The sequence below is a fragment of the Rhagoletis pomonella genome, unplaced genomic scaffold (genome assembly GCF_013731165.1).
Source record: "Rhagoletis pomonella isolate Grant_MI unplaced genomic scaffold, Rhpom_1.0 Rhpom_scaffold_02570, whole genome shotgun sequence".
Classification (NCBI taxonomy): Eukaryota; Metazoa; Arthropoda; class Insecta; order Diptera; family Tephritidae; genus Rhagoletis; species Rhagoletis pomonella.
The window spans coordinates 926-13,244 of record NW_023461124.1 but is presented as its reverse complement, the minus strand read 5'-3'; the positions used below and the strand labels follow the sequence as shown (position 1 = coordinate 13,244).

The window sequence follows — 12,319 nt, the reverse complement described above, 5'->3', positions numbered from 1 at the left end:
CCAGGGGAGACTTTCCCTTAGGTTTTTTTAACAAATTATAACAAACATTTTCTCCAACTTTTGATGAAAGGTAAATAAAAGCTCTTTGTACATTTTGAGTGCATAATTTCAAAAATGCCAAGTTTTGAGTTATGTCTTTTTTGAATATTTTTTTGAATATATTAAAACGCATTTTTTCTTATGAGTGAAATTATTTTCTTCTTCTTCTTTTTTGGCGCTGTAACCGCCTAAGCGATTTTGGCCGAATTCAGCAAAGCACGCCAGTCATTTCTCCTCTGTGCCAACTGACGCCAATTGGAAACGCCAAGTGAAGCCAAGTCCTTCTCCACCTGATCTTTTCATCGCAGTGGGGGCCTCCCTCTTCCTCTGCTACCACCAGCGGGTTCCGAGTTGAAGACTTTAAGAGCTGGAGCGTCGGTGTTAATTCGAACGACATGACCAAGCTAGCGGAGCCGCTGTATTTTAATTCGCTGCACTATGTCCATATCGTGTAAACGTCATACAGCTCCTCGTTCCATCGTCTGCGGTACTCGCCGTCGCCAACGCGTAAAGACCCGTAAATCTTCCGCAAAATCTTTCTCTCAAACACTTCAAGAGCCGCCTCATCGGATGTTGTCATTGTCCATGCTTCTGCGCCATATACCAGCACGGGCATGATGAGTGACTTATAGAGCGCGGTTTTCGTACGTCGAGAGGACTTTACTCCTGAATTGCCTACTCAGTCCAAAGTAGCACTTGTTGGTAAGAGTGATTCTACGTTGGATTTCAATGCTGACATTATTATCGGTGTTAATGCTGGTGTTAATGCTGGGCTGCCCAAGTAAACGAAATTCTCTACTTTCTCGAAATTGTAACTGTCAACAGTGACGTGGGTGCCAAGGCGGGAATGTGCTGACTGTTTGTTTGATGACAGGAGATACTTCGTCTTGTCCTCGTTTACCACCAGACCCATTCGCTTTGCTTCCCTATCCAACTTGGAAAAGGCAGAACAGACTTCGCGGTTTTTGTTAGCGATGATGTCGATGTCATCGGCATAAGCCAGCAATTGCACGATCTTATAGTAAATTGTTCCTGAGCGGTTCATGAAAGGGAGTCGCCCTGTCTGAAACCCCGTTTTGTGGCGAACGACTCGGAGAGGTCTTTTCCAATTCTGACGGAGCTGGTGGTATTGCTCAACGTCATTTTACACAGCCGTATGAGTTTTGAGGGGATGCCAAATTCAGACGTAGCGGCGTATAGGCAACTCCTTTTAGTGCTGTCAAAAGCGGCTTTAAAGTCGACAAATAGGTGGTGAGTGTCGATGCTTTTCTCGTGGGTCTTTTCCAAGATTTGGCGTATTGTGAATACCTGGTCTATGGTGGATTTGCCAGGTCTAAAGCCACACTGACAAGGCCCAATCAGTTCATTGACGGTGGGCTTCAGTCTTTCACACAATACGCTCGATAAGACCTTGTAACCTATGCTTAGAAGGCTGATCCCGCGGTAGTTGGCGCGAATGGCGGGGTCACCTTTCTTGTGGATTGGGCAGAGCACACTTAAATTCCAGTCGTCGGGCATGCGTTCATCTGACCATATTCTGCACAAGAGTTGATGCATGCACCTTATCAACTCCTCGCCGCCCTACTTGAATAGCTCAGCTGGCAGGCTGTCAGCTCCAGCGGCTTTATTGTTTTTCAGCCGCGTTATTGCTATACGTACCTCCTCATAGTCAGGCGGTGGAACGTCGACTCCGTCATTATCGACTGCGGGATCGGGTTCTTCTTCTCCACAACTTTCCGTGCCGCTACCATTTAGTAGGGCGGAAAAGTGTTCCCTCCATAATTTAAGTACGCTCTGGACATCAGTTACTAGGTCGCTATTATTGTTCTTACAGGAGTGCGCCCCGGTCTTTAAACCTTCCGTAAGTCGCCTAACTCTCTGGTAAAATTTTCGGGCATTCCTCCTGTCGGCCAGCATTTCAAGCTCTTCGCACTCACGTATTTCGGCATCTCTCTTCTTGTTGCGGCAAATACGTCTCGCTTCCCTCTTCAGTTCCTTATAGCGGTCCCACCCACATTGCGCGCGTTGCGCCCGATCGCAGCGTGGCCCTGTAGGCGGCATCTTTTTTCTCTGCAGCTTCCTGACACTCCTCATCGTACCAGTTGTTCTTTCGGGCTCGCTGAAATCCGACTACTTCTTCGGCGGCGGTACTTAATGAGCGGGAAATGTGGTTCCACTGCTCGCATATGTCGGTTTGTTGAAGAGTGCTCTCTGAGAGCAGGTGTGAGAGTCGAGTAGCGAAAGCGCTGGCTGTCTGTTGTGATTGCAGCTTTTCGACGTTCAGCTTTCCTTGCATATTTGGGCGCACATTTTTTGCTGCACAGAGGCGGGTGCGTATCTTGGCTGCAACAAGATAGTGGTCCGAGTCGATGTTTGGGCCTCGGAGTGTGCGTACGTCTAAAACACTGGAAGCGTGCCTTCCGTCTATCACCACATCATCGATTTGGTTTCTCGTTTTTCGATCCGGAGACATCCACGTAGCTTGATGGATCTTTTTATGCTTGAACCTAGTACTGCATACTACCATGATTCGGGCCCCGGCGAAGTCGATCAGCCTCAATCCGTTGTCAGACGTTTCGTCGTGGAGCTGAATTTTCCGACGGTGGTTCCAAAGATCCCTTCCTTGCCCACCCTGGCATTGAATTCGCCAAGTACGATTTTGATATCATGACGGGGGCAGCGCCCGTACGTGCGCTCCAAGCGCTCATAGAAGAGATCCTTGGATGCCTCATCCCTCTCTTCCGTCGGGGCATGGGTGCAGATGAGCGAGATGTCGAAGAATCTCGCTTTGATGTGGATTGTGGCTAGACGCTCGTCCACCGGGGTGAACGACAGTACTCGGCGACGGAGTCTCTCTCCCACCACAAATCCCAACCCCAAATTTGAGCTCCTTTACATGGCATCTGTAGTAGACGTCGCAAGGCCCCAGACATTGTTTGCCTTGCCCCGTCCAACGCATTTCTTGGATGGCGGTGATGTCAGCTTTTGTCCTTACGAGGACATCAACCAGCCGGCACCTTCCCCATTAAGGGTCCGGACATTCCAGGTGCATGCCCTCAAATCGTAGTCCTTTAAACGCTTGCCGTGGTCGTTATCATAAGGGGGTTCTCATCCGAGGCTTTGCCTTGCTTCGTCACTGGAAGTGGTTTTTACTTGGCGGGTCCCAAGCCCAGCGCAGAACCAGGAACAACATCGGAAGGATACTGAACAACAGAACAAACGAAGAGGACACTCTAGATAAGCAGGGTGTATACAAATTAACGTGTGAATGCAAGTGTAGATACATAGGGCAAACTGGCCGTAAGATTAAAACAAGATTTCGAGAACATATAAGAGACTACAATAAGAGGACACAAAAACCAAGCGTCACACCAGAATCAAACTTCGCAAATCATATGTTCGAAAATAAATGTACACCAATGAAAATTAATAAGGCAGCCAAACTCCTCCATGTGCAGAATAAAGGACGGCGTTTGAACATATTGGAAAACATGGAGATATACAAGCAGAAAACATTTCAAGGGAGAATTATAAACGAACAAACAAACACCGTATCCGATGTAATATTCGAACCACTCAAGATGTTGTACGAAAAATATGAGAAGTCCCCGGAAAAAAACGCCGACGCGAAGATACATACCTACGCCGCAGAGACCAAGAAAATGAAAATAACGGATTTCTATCTGCCGGCACAAGCAAGCAACCTAATACCTGCTAAATAACGGAACATAAACCGACGCAATCACGAAAACCAAGAAAATAAAAATAACGGATTTCTACCCGCCGGCGAATACAAGCAACCAAAAAGCACCTACCTGTGAGATAGTGAAACAAAAGCGGTCGCACTTAGATGGGTATGCATGACCTAATGACAGTTAAAACAGATAGTAACACGAATACATAAAAAGCGGAAGGAAACACGTGCTATTCAGAACGAAAAATGACACTGAAGATGGCACAACGCTGAAACCGGTTTGTCTCCAAACCAAATTTGACAAGGGATGACGGAAAATCGTTCCACAATACATCATTAAAAAATAAGCATACAAAAATTTTTTTTTTTTATTCAACGAAATCATATAATGAGATTTGTGAAGTTATAGAGTATGAAAAAGAAAGCTTAGATGAACGAGCATCATTCCAAGTTGAATTAAGATGTGTTCATATTTGAAAAAATAAATTCTGACGTGAATGAGTAAAAAGTGAAAAAAGACCATTCCGTTGAAAAATGTGTTTAATATTTTTATGCATCTGAGGGGAGCTTTTTTTTCTTCATATCGGTATAGCTCACGTAAATCTTAATATTTTTTCCAAAATATTTTGGTGGAAGTCTTCAAATGTAATGAATTTTGTAGTCCCGACGGAAAAAAGTGCAACTATTTTGGTGATGCAGTCTAATGTACATACATACATACTAGGGCTCGTAAAATTATCCGACTATTCGACTAATCGGTTAACCGATTATTCGATTCGTAACCGTTCGCATGCTTATTAGTCGGTTAAAGGTATTCGAATAGTCGCCCGCCTTCGATTATTCGAATAGTTGCTTTGCTTCGACTACTCGAGCATTGTAGCAAATCCAATTTCAGCAACCGAACTTTCATTGAAATTTCTTTGACAAATGAAAAAAAATTTATTTAAATATATACATGCACACATATGAATGTATATTCAGATACAAAAAATGAGCGGACGCAAAAGGAGCGGGGTTTGGGATTTTTTCGAAAAAACAGAGGACGAAAAGGAAGTAACATGTTCCATATGTGGTGCAGTTTTGTGCTACACCTCCTCCACATCCTCACTGAACAACCATTTAACAAAAATCCATAACAAAAATCGCGAAAATGAAAGGTAGGTATTGCTTTAGCCATTGTCTCTAAAATATTTCGCAATAACATTTCAATAATTAGCGCACATTCTTGCAAAAAATGTTTGCCTTAATTTTGCACATGCCATCTTATATATGTACTACGAATGTAACAAGACTTTTCATATATGTATATGTATCCGTAAATGCAAAAAAAAACTCGAACTTAAAATATTCGATTAACCGAAAATTAACGGTTAACCGAATAATCTAAAGTGAACGGTTATCCGAATAGTCGACAGCTTTCGACTACTCGAATATTGCTAACCGATTAACAGTAGTCGACTTCAGTCAGATTCGAATAATTCGGTTAATCGATTAACCGATTTGCCCGAGCTCTAATACATACATATCGCACACCTAGATCTAAAGTGAGCTAACTCAATATTAGAAGAGCGAATTTTAAATCCTTGTAACGCAATTAATACAAAAACAGGTACAACAGTAGTTTTTTTAATTAATATATATAACATGAAGAAAAATATATTTCTATTAATTGGATGTGAATTGATTTATGCAAAAAAAAACGCCCAAATTGTTTTTTAGTTGATCGCACTTTAGATCAAGATGTGCGATATGTACATGTCGTTACTTAAAAAAATTAAAGTAGGAAATTTAGTTTTTACCAAATACAGAGGTAACGACAAATTCATCTAGGTACTAGGCTACTACAATTTGAAAATTCGAAGGTTAAATTTTGAACATTGTATAGGCTTACAAGTATGGAAAGCGCCATTTTGTTTGTTTACATTTGAAAACAGCTGAGATCACCTGATTTTCAATTCTCTCATTCTCCGCACAGAGTTACATTCAAGTTTCAGAAAAAACTTTAAAATGTAAATTGAGAAATATTTTAGAAAAATGTGTTTTTATTCATTTGCATTCAATAAAAAAGAAATTAAAAATGCGTGCCAAGTCTTGCATTTCCAATAATAACGATAAATGTGTACGTTCCAGGCAATAATTTAAAATATTTGTGAAACTTATCGTTTTGCGCTAAAATACAACAATGTGTGTAAAATTCGTTGTCATTGCTTGTGTTTTGAATATCATATTCGTGCCTCCCGGTGGAAAAAATAGGTAAATTTGCATTTATTTTCAAGAAAACATATCAGTTAAAATATATTTCTTTCCAGAGCGACATACGGACAAGTAAGATGATAAATTTGTATGATGAATATCGCGGAAAAACTTTTGTATAAAAATTTATATTCTAATTTGCATTTGAATTATGATATCAACAGGGATGATTTGGGACGTATTTTTTGAAGACAATTTTCTCTATCTAATTTCTAAATCTTGAGATTGTTGATTTATTTTAGAATTAAAAAAGGTAGTTTATATTAAAAAATATATTTACACTAGCGGTATGTAAATTACTTTTATTCCGAATTGAAACGATTTTAATGAATATTCATGGTTACCATTAATAGTAGTATGACAGTTAGATCTAAATGCATATTTGACAAGAAAGATAGAATACAAGATTGCGCCGTCCTGGCGGCGATGACATATCTGTACAAAAAGTAATAAAAGTCGAATTGGATGTTGAAAGAAAATGTGAGAACAGCAAATTTTCTTAATAATAAATTTTTCGATAAGGAACGTGTTTTGATTGTGCTAATTTGTAATAGCCTTATTCATAAACAATAAAGTAGCTTAAAAAAGGCTTATAAATTGAAAAATATTTGTAAACGGCAATTTAAAAAGCTTTTTAAAATTTTTATTTTTTATTAATAAGGCAATAAAATTATGTGATTTACAATAACTTTTAACAAAGGAAATACGAAATAAGGTGATTTTTGCGGAAGTGGGTATTAGTAAATATCAGTGCATTTAAAGTTTCTGAGGTTTCGATTACTTTTAGATCAGAATTGTCAAAATTGAGAAATTCAAAGTAGCGATACAATAATCATAGAAAAGAAGATTGCGCTCTGCTGTGATGATGAGTAAATTTACCACAATGAGGAAGAATATAACAATTAAGTGAAAAAATTTTATTTTTACAAATTTAGTGAGCAGTAACGCGTTTCAAGAACGATATTTCAGACAAATCGTTAAGGAACAACTATTTTTCCTTCCCGTCTGCTTTGGTTTTGGCAAAAAAGTTGATAAGCTCCTGCCGGCGATCAAGTCATTTCAACCATAAAATAATATTATTTGCAAGAACCATTCACTAAAATTGTAACTAACTTTTTATTATTTATTAATTCCTTTTTGATATTCAGCAATAACAAGATGGAAAAAAATTATATACCAAAATTAGTAATATTTTTATGAATGCAGTTATAAAAGTTCACAGAGGAAACGCCGGAAAACAATGTATTGACAACAACATAAAATTTATGGCAATTTAGATGTCAGCAGAATAATAACTACGATAAAAAAGCATGAGAGTGTGCGAGAAACGGTCAACAAATTTCTTATAAAATATTTTAATTTTTGCTGGGTATAAATGAAAACTCAATGAGTATTAAGGAAAAGAAAAATTTGAAAATAATAAACAGAAAAAGAGATGGGTGCACAAAAACTTTAGTTAAATGTTTTCCCAAACTCTTAAAAAGTAAGCAAATCGATTTTTTTTAATGTTACTTTACATCTATTTTCTTTTTTATGAATAAGGTCATAAGCATGTACCGTTTTTATAAATAAATCTTATAGCAATATGCTATATATTTATTTATACACTTTTTGGCTGGCGAAATATGTAATTTTTCAACTTAATAGAAAAGCGTATTTAACCACATTACTTTTTTTTAATATTGAATGGCGCAACACAACAACTCTTTTTGTTGCATGAAACCCTTGAATACGTGCCTGTCATCTATTTCTTCTGTTTCGACATTTCGGTATTTTGCATTTCTTTCATTTTGACGTCATTCGCATTTTTGAAATTCGTTTTGGTTCGACATTCTGCTATTTCATAATTCTTTCATTCTCATGTCATCCATCTTCCATTTATTACCTTCCATTGCCGTTCGCATCGTCGAACGTGCCTGTCAAACACTGCCGCCATCATGCTTTTCAGTTTGGCAGGCACGTCCGCTGTTAGAAAGAGAATAGACAAAAAGGGGCATAGGATTCCATACTTGTAAGCATGATTCAATAATACAAGGTTAGATAATTATTGACAGCTGCGGTTTGACACTCCCTTACAAAAGGTTGCATTTACGAAGGACGGAGAAAGGGGAAGAATGAAATCTCTTGGTGCGAAAATGGTACTAGAAAAGTACGCACAGTAGGCAATTAGTAGTGAAATTCCTTTTGTAAATTCTAATGTATTTGCAGGAAATCTGGCATTTTAAACGAAATGTTGAGCGTAATATTGATATATCTACGTGAATTACGTAATTTATGTGCTATTTAGCTGTATAAAAATTGCAAAATGACGCAAAATTAAAATAAGACTACTATGAGATTGATGTAAACATCCAATTTAAAAACAGTTTATGTTTTCATCAGGTAATATGCTTCATATGCTTATACAAATAAACATATTGCACAAAAGCTTGTACTTTATTTCACACCAAAGCTACACTGTTTCCATGTAAATTTGCAAAGAAGCAACACGGTGCCTCTGCTAAGGGAGCGGTGCGAGAGAGACAACTGTCAGTTTATCGAACCTTGTAATTATTATTGAATCATGACTTGTAAGTATATACGATGATTTGAATCAGTTGATTACAAAAGCCGCTTCAACGTAGATCAGGTCCTATAACTTCCAAACGCCTTGCACTCCTCCCCAAAGTATATTTCATTTACATTACTAAAGCGTTGGCAGAACTATATAAATTTAAACCAATAATAGTTTTTATACTATCTTAAGCCTCTTTAAAAAGATAAGAATATACAAGCCTAGTTTAATTACACTATAACAATAAAAAAAAACTTAGACATTTCTTAAGTTTGCAGAATATCAGCGATTACTTTTAAGAATTTAATAATTCTTATCAATGGTTGAAAGCTTAACTATACAACTATAATACTCATGTAAATCACAAAGAAAATATAATATGTAGCAATAAAGATAACGCCAACGGATATTGATAAGTATTCGCTAGCAGGTAGTTGTTTATGACTACAAAAACCCATACCCAAAGAAAGGATCTGTATAGCAATGCTCAAGTAGAGCGAACAACTCACCAACTGCATGGCCTGATTGTCGATAAATTGCTTTTGTGAAATAATTTCGTAAGCGATTTATATTTATACATTTTATAATGGTATGTATATGGATATGTAAGCAACTATGTATGGATAATCACTCACATGCATATGAATTTATTACATGTACTACATTATCTACATATGTACTGGCAAGTACAATATCAGTTTCCTTCTACCGAATGCCTTAACCGCAAATAATCAGTCAGGCAGACATCAGAAAAGCAAGTAATAGGCACTTTCGAGTCCAACGAGTCATTGATAGAGCTCATATTAAGTTGGCAAAATGGAAACAATACAGTCACGCAGTAACACCCTCCAGCCGAGCTGTCACCGAAAAGGAATCTTGCCGCACACAAAGGTTCTATATACATAACTAGCATTTGCCCATTTCTTAAAGTTTTGCGTTTTTAACGCCAGCGCCTTGGGCGGGTGTAATGGCCTCTACGTATATAAATGTACACGGCAGCAAGGCGTAACCAAAATTTTGCTATCCTTAACAAGTGAAAAGCAACACCTGGCCCTGCGTTTTTACCCCAACTCAAACATTTGGCTGACAATCCATGCGAGAGGATGATTTCGACCAACTGACCAAATTTTGGCTAGGAAAATACAACACCACCTTCCTCGAATGCTAGTTGGAAGGTTAGTTCACCCTTCCTATTGCTAGCCACAGCTTTTGCAAATGCATAGAGTAATAACTTTTTGCAGCTAAATGAAGGCAAAGGTCGCATTACATACACCAAACTGGCAAATACCAGCGTCCACTAGCTGTACAATATGGTTTCAAAACGAAAACTAACTGGGTGCTAACTTTGGTTACGAGTATTGTGCAATACATTCCAGTTTGATGAATACTTACACTCGAAATTCTTGCAGTACATATATTGGTATATGCGATTTATTGCATTAAAGGCGCTAACAATTTCAATAACTTATAGATCGGTTTGGTTTAGGTATGTATTTCTTTCATTAACAAGTTGCACTATAGATTTTAAGTTTTGCTGTGCTCATAAACTAGATTTTTTTTTCCAATAATTAAACGCAGCGTGACACTTTTAACACAAACACGTGCCGCACATTTCGTTGAAATGTTTTCATGAAATTTTTAACTTTATTTTTTCACTATTTTAGTTCAGAAAAGTACAAAATTTTCACAATTTTCAGCTCAGTATATCCAGTAAACAGACTTAAAGTGTGTTTGCATTGTTCAACTTTGCGTTCAACATTTGCGTTCAACTCAGCGCAGGGTTGCACGAAAAAAAAGTTGAATGGCTAAAAATATCAAAATATGAAAAAATATCAAAATATTCGCCATAAAAAGGTGTTTGCATTGTTCAACTTTGCATTCAACTTTTGGTTGAATGGCCTTTCAACTAATCGCTTTCAACAAAGTTGGTCGCCAGCCAATATTTAGCCATTCAACTTTTTTTTCGTGCAACACTGCGTTGAGTTGAACGCAATTGTTGAACGCAAAGTTGAATAATGCAAACACTGCTTTAGCTATTTTTTTTCGCCAAGTTTGGTCCCCATAAAGGACTAGTGTTGCAAGCAACGCTTTTTCGGCAATTAGGGTGTTGTGCAGCTATTTAATGTGGTGAAAATTATTTAAGCACTGGGGAGATTTATTCACATGGAATTGGAGATTGGGCTAATAGATTTATTTTAAATAAATTGTGAATCTGCAAAAATATCTTTTCAGCAGATGAATACACTTTTTAACCTTTTTCCCGAAAATTTACATACAGGCTCGAAAATATGCGAGTAACATTAGGTTTGTATAGTAACAGTAACATTGCAGCGAAAGCGTAAAAGCAAAATAGAGCGTTAAATTGAGAAGAAGAGAAAACTAGCAGAAGAACTTATTGAACACAAAACTAGCAATAACTTGCAAGTGAACAGTTGTTGCACTGCTTTGACAATCTGCTGTAAACATTTTACTATTTATAAATCAGTTTTAAACTCTGCTTTACACACAAGCACTAACACTGTCCAGTACATCATTAATATTTTTATTTCCACTCATTTTACTTTTGTTTGTGCCAAGGCGAAGGTGATTGCAGGAGTACAAAAACAAAAATTTACATGTATTTTGTTTTTGCTTTGGCGGCATAAACTGTCAAAACCTGTAAGTGTGAGTAGAAATTCAAACAAAATTTTTCAATTTGATATCAGAAGCCGTGCGGCGAAACACATACACAAAATCAACTGAGCTAGTAACACCACTTTTTATATATTTTTTTGCCATTTATTCTACTTCTTTTCTGCTAGCTAAATTCTGCTAGTAAAAATTTCACTAGGACGAATTTGCAGCTCTCTCGTGTTGTTACGCTCTCGATTCAGTGCTCTCTTGCAAATTTTTTGGGTTATCATACACTTTTCCAGTAAAAGTTTGCAGGTTCCAGTACAAATTAGTACTGACTATTGGTAACTATACAAACCTATTCAAATATCGTCGCCTGGATGGAAAATTGCCGGAAGCGTAATTTTGACAATTTGTGGTTTTTGGATATCTTCTTTAGTTTCCGACTAATTGACTAAAATTTTTTCGGTTATTTGGTACAAATTGCGTTAGTATTGCTGTCGTACTAAACTAATCAAGATCTTTCAAATAGAGTTATCTGTTCTTCTTTAGTTTCCGACATATTCAGCTTTATCATGAGTTTCATTTTCTAGAACCGGGTCACTTTTCGTTTGCGTGTGTTCACTACAGGTGGATGAAAAAATTTTTGGCGAAATTTTGTTCGGGCGAAACTCACGATTAGGCTGATTAGTAAAAAGTATGGTTAATTTATAAAAATTGTTATCGCATTTTGGCGTATATCACTAAAACTGACTGCAAATTTTTTGACAAATGTCGTATACGACAAAATTTTATTAAACTCATAAATGGTTGACACTAAACTAAAAAAAAAAACAAGATAATTTAAGAATTTCATGAACTAGTACATAGCATTCTCCGACACTTTGGAGAAAATCTGTAGTCGTGTTTCTGAGAAATTGCATTCCAAACTTCAATCGTGAGTTACCGAAAGTAACTTGTGACAATCTTTTATCCAGGGATCTACATAAATTATAATTGTCATTATTTTCGCAGTTGGAGTATATGCCAGACGAGTAACAGGTATATACATACAAGGATACCTAAATTAGCGCGTTGAACTTGTATATTTATCTCTCTCCAACGCATTAATTCTATATACGTAGGTACCAACGCCTGACAAAGTTATGTCTAAATTTAATAATGGC

General features: G+C 37.3%; 1 long non-coding RNA gene across 2 annotated transcripts; it reads left to right on the top strand.

Moving 5' to 3' along the window:
* The first annotated feature begins 8,574 nt into the window (after positions 1–8,574).
* Positions 8,575–10,238, top strand: LOC118753523. 2 transcript variants are annotated; one of them, XR_004994820.1, is made up of 4 exons: positions 8,575–9,129; positions 9,239–9,431; positions 9,491–9,715; positions 9,782–10,238. It is a non-coding gene; the product is annotated as an uncharacterized LOC118753523 (long non-coding RNA). The 2 variants fall into 2 exon arrangements; XR_004994819.1 differs by having other exon boundaries at positions 8,575–9,431.
* Positions 10,239–12,319: the final 2,081 nt, after the last annotated feature.